The following is a 5,239-nucleotide window of genomic DNA, read 5'->3' as shown; positions in this document are numbered from 1 at the left end:
TATTATTTTTAGAGAATATTTGGTGGCTATGTCCCTATTTACACCATTGATGAAAATTTAATACCATTACAGTTATCACCAGTATGGCAAAAAAGTATGTTCAAACAAATAGTCGTGCTAGTTTTGAATTTTGTGCATAGTTTATTATATTTATTTATAATTTCACACAAAACCTTATTTTCATTTAGATGGAGTAAAAATATAGTTTACTTCCATAACATATTTATAAATTACAATAAACCAAATAAAAAATTTCGATAACTTTAATATTCCACGTTAATACACATACTCTAAATGAAATTTCTAGTACTAGTACAACTATTTACAAATTATAATGGTAGGTACATTATTTTAGGGTTTATTTATGCAGTGTGCTGAGATCCACATTTCAAAGACCATTATATGTTATGAGTCAGAATTTTTGATGGTCCATGTTTCTGCAGCATAGGTAGTGATAGGAAAAATAAACCAGCATCAGATGTAGTTTGGTGTTTTTAGTTATGGTCGTATCTTTTAAAATTTTAGTAGTTTGGCCGTTGCTTATCTGGCCATTGTAAGGTGTTAACATATTTCTTCTTTGAATCCTCCTTTGTGGTTCTCCTCATTTCTTAAGCCCTTGACACTATTAGCTTGATGTCTCCATTGGCTGAAATTCTGTGTCCACCAGTCTTCATTTGATGTATCCATGGAGATCTTCCTCTCAGTCTTCGGCCTTCTACCATTGTTCCGTAGTCCCCATTCTTCTGGCTATGTGGCCGAAGTAATTTAGGAAGAATACTCGGTTTACTTTTTTTAATTACCTGTCTTTTATATTAAGTTCTTCCAGAATTGGCAGGTTGGTTCGATACAGGAAACGCGTAGAATTTTTCTGTAGACCCAAAGTTCAAAGACTTCGATCTTACTTCTATCAGTTTTTTTTTGATAGTCCATGTTTCAACTGAGTATGTAGCAATGGGAAAATTAAGGTCACTGATGAATCTGAAATTAGTATTTGATCGTTCCATATTTTAATTCATTTCGCTTTATCGGTTCTGGCCATTGCTAGTCTATGCTTGATTTCTGAAGTGCAATCGCCATTGTTGGTTATAAGGGAGCCCAAGTATACAAATATATCTATTATTCTATTAATTCTATAAGTAATTGTATATTATATTAATACTATATTCTATATTAAATTAATAACTATAAGTAATTCTATTAATTTCTATAATTAAGTTTATTAATTCTCCACTGGGTGTATGTACAGTAGATTATTATTGGCCCTGTATATCATTATTTTTGTTTTTCCCATGTTAGCGGTTTAGCCGCTTGGTGATAGTAGTTATTTCGATTTCATTCACTGGCAGTATAAATCTCTGTATCGCAGGTTACTGATTTTCCATCCCATGTGTCTAGTACTTTTCTCATTGTATATTCAGAATATATGTTGTATATTAATGGTGATATTATACAACCCTGTCTAGTTCCTTTTTTGTCTTGAACGCATTTGAATATATTCTTTGTACTTAACTTGGTGGTTAGGGACTCCCATATTTCCTTTTTTACTCCAGAGGGGATCCCATTTTACTGAAAAAAAAGCCTTTGTATAATTTACGAAACACAGCAATATTAGTAATATATTGTGTTCACTCGATTTTTCTATTATCTATCTGGTGTTCAATATGTTCACGCGTTCCTTTCCCTGCTACAAAGCCGCATTGTTCTCCGGCTATCTCTGGAAGTAGAGTTCTTAAGCCGTTCATTGATTATATGTAGCAGGATTTTGCTTGCATGAGGAATAAGGGCAATGGTACTGTAATTGCTGAATATGGTTAGTGATCCTTTATATGGATAGGGATAAAGGTTGATTTTCACCACTCATCAGGAGATCCATTCATGTTGCTCATATTCAGTATTACCAATCAGTTCAGTATATAGCCAATCTCGCCCATTGCTTTTAGTATGTATGCCATCGATCACTGTTTTTTTTTTGTTTATTAGTTTGTAACCTCGGAAACCTTTTTTGGATGGTGCTAGAAAGGTCACCAATGGAGACACTGCAGAGGGCAGCCAGATGGTTGGTGGAGAGCGAGTCGTGGGTTCAAAACTAGCTTTTGGAGCCGGGAATGGGTTCAACGGACGACATAAGTAAAGATAGGACAGGATAAGATGTATTAGAAAAGGTACAGAAATAAACAAAAACATAAATGGGTAAAATTACCGAAGATAAGATAGAAAAATGGGCAGCACTTAACTTTTTGCGGTTCAAAGGGAAAGTTAAGAAACCTTAGAAACGAAAAAGAGATATTTAGGTTCTGATACCAAATCCAAGGAAAGATATCAACAGTTAATTATTAAATAAATTTGGTCAACACACTACCTACATAAATAATAAATATATTAGGTGGACTCCGTTCACCTACTTCGAAACTAAATCAGCCTGATCCTTCTCTTGGTCGAAGGTATAATACTAATTTAATGTAATAAGCAAATATTCAGAAGTATTATTTTATCAGAAAACTTATTAGGAGTCGAGAAATAAAATTCATGGATAAAACAAAACAATGTATTCAACAACACGATTAAATTTGGATAAATCTGAATGTAAACACAAGTAAAAAAAATGCACCATCAATTAATAAATGGTTGTATACATAAAGAAATAAACAGTATTATGATTAAGAAATACCTTTACAAATACAATATAATTCAGCGAAGAGATCCTAATATTATTTAAAAAAAAATTCAACTAAAGCTGATTAAAGATATCTCTCTTCGCTGTTTATGGGCTTATCTCGAGATAACGGGTACAATAAATTTAAAAAATGAATAGCAAATAAAGAGTATATGGGAAGATACTGCGAGAAAAGATAGAGCAAGCGATAAAAGGCAAAATCGGGGAGGATCAGGCAGGCTTCACGGCAGGAAGATCATGCATAGACCACATATACACACTGGAACAACTGTTGGAAAAGAAAAAAGCAAAAAATACGTATAAATTTGGCATTTGTGGACCTGAGAAAGGCGTATGACTCTGTGCCAAGGTCAGAACTATGGGAGGCAATGTACAAATTAGAAATACAGACGTAACTCATAGAAGCTACAAAAGCTCTGAATAAAGAAAATTAAGTCTCCATTAAAATGGGAACAAGAATCATAGGAGACTTCACCACAACAAAAGGGCTCCTGCAGGGTTGTTCCACTTCTCCAACCCTATTCAAAATATACTTAGAGAAAGCCTTGTCTACATGGAAAAGAAAATGCGAAGGCATAGGAGTACCGATACGGAACGAATACCTATATACGTTAAGCTTTGCAGATGATCAAGTAGTGATTGCACAAGACCAAGATGACTTCAGCTACATGATGAAGAAACTACAAGAAGAATATACCAAGGCTGGCCTAGACATTAACCTCGCGAAAACAAAGTACCTATCTACAAGTAAAGAAGACAGAAGATCTACAGATTGATGACAACGTAACACTCAAAGGAAAGGATAAATTCAAATACTTGGGGTTTATAATCACGAAAAAGGCAACAACAGAGGAAGAAATTATACAAAGATTAGGACAAACAAGAACAGCAACCGACAACTTAACTCAGTATGGTGGAATAGACACCTAAATATGAAGACAAAAACACAGATTTATAAAACATTAGTGCGAAGTATTATGACATAATATGGCATATGGGGCTGAAAATTGGATCATAAACAAGAAAAACAGCAATAAGATAGTAGCAACAGAGATGGAATGCCTGCGAAGATGCTGCAAAGTAACAAGAATGGATAGGAGAAGTAATGACGAAATAAAGCAAAGAACATCAATAGAAACAGACATACTAACATATATAGAACAAAAAAGACTAAAGTGGTATGGACATGTAAGAAGAACTAGCGACAGCAGGTGGATAAAGAGAATAACCGAATAGAGCCCCATAGGAAGGAGGAAAAGAGGACGATCCCGAAAATTCTGGAGGAACGAAGTAGACGACGCCATGAGTAAGAGAGGCCTAAACACTGGAGAATGGGATAACAGAGAGAGATGGAAACGGTTGAGCGAGAGAAGGCAGTGAATACTGTACTAGTGTTCTTGAATATATATATATATATATATATATATATATATATATATATATATATATATATATATATAATAGCAAATAAAAGTTAAATTCAAAAGAATACAAAAAGGTTACAAGAATTCTGTATTATAAAAATTAAACCAACCCGCACTTGGTTGTAAGTTAACTGTCTATCTCGCACTGTTGTTTAATGATTAACTGTTCTTACTGAGAATTAAATGTTCGTAATAATTATTAGTGAGGAGTTCTTAATAGCTGATTGAAAGTTCGTATAAAAATATTAAATGTTCTTTTAATTAAATTGCTAAATTGGTAGTTAAGGGGTTAAGAAATGGTTTAACGCTGATTCGTCCAGGATTGGGTAATACGATTATCATATTATTCGCCCAAATAATTGAAGGTAATATGATTACGATAACTTACAATAAATCTTGATGGCTGCTACACTACTTGACTGACTCTATTATACTTTTACTAGTATCAAGCACTGAAGTTAATTAAAATAAAGGTATTTTATAACCATATTTAATCTAATATGGTATTAGATTAAGAAACTCAAATATTTAAGTGTATACACACTTAAAGAAAAAATTCACAGAGAACGGTAAGATAAGCAAGCGCTTTTACTCAAAGACTGCCCTGTCAGAAGTGAGTTTTTTTCCTCTCAAAATTTACCAAGCTTCCCAAAAAAATGTGGGATATCCCCTCTTAAAAATGACAGGCCAGGCTGTTTCCATTTCTAGGAAGATAGGAAAGGTTCTAACGAACATAGACAGTAACGGGACTTTTGTTGTTGGAAATGTGAGAAGAGATAAAACCTTTTGAATTACGCTCTTTCAGAACAATACTATAAAGTACTTTTACGACTATGTTTACCAAAGTGTCAAATAGAACCCGCCTGGAACCGAAAAGAGATTAACCAAGCCCTACCATAAAGTATACTACTTCGGCCTCTTTTGATAAGTATGATCTATCCGTACGTTGAGAACTCCGCGATAGCTCGGTAGGTTCCAATAAAAATTTGCTAATGGTAAACAAGACTACCCGCGTATATATTTGCAGATACGGCCATGGGCGTATCAGCAACGGGGGTAAAGGGATTAAAAATTGTTTGCTATTTTAATTATAAAAAAAATGTTACAAGTTGGTTGAGAGCTTCTCTACTTCTGCTCGTAA

This window comes from Diabrotica undecimpunctata, chromosome 1 (genome assembly GCF_040954645.1).
Source record: "Diabrotica undecimpunctata isolate CICGRU chromosome 1, icDiaUnde3, whole genome shotgun sequence".
Lineage (NCBI taxonomy): Eukaryota > Metazoa > Arthropoda > Insecta > Coleoptera > Chrysomelidae > Diabrotica > Diabrotica undecimpunctata.
The sequence above is the reverse complement of the archived record's forward strand: the minus strand, read 5'-3'. Positions refer to the sequence as shown.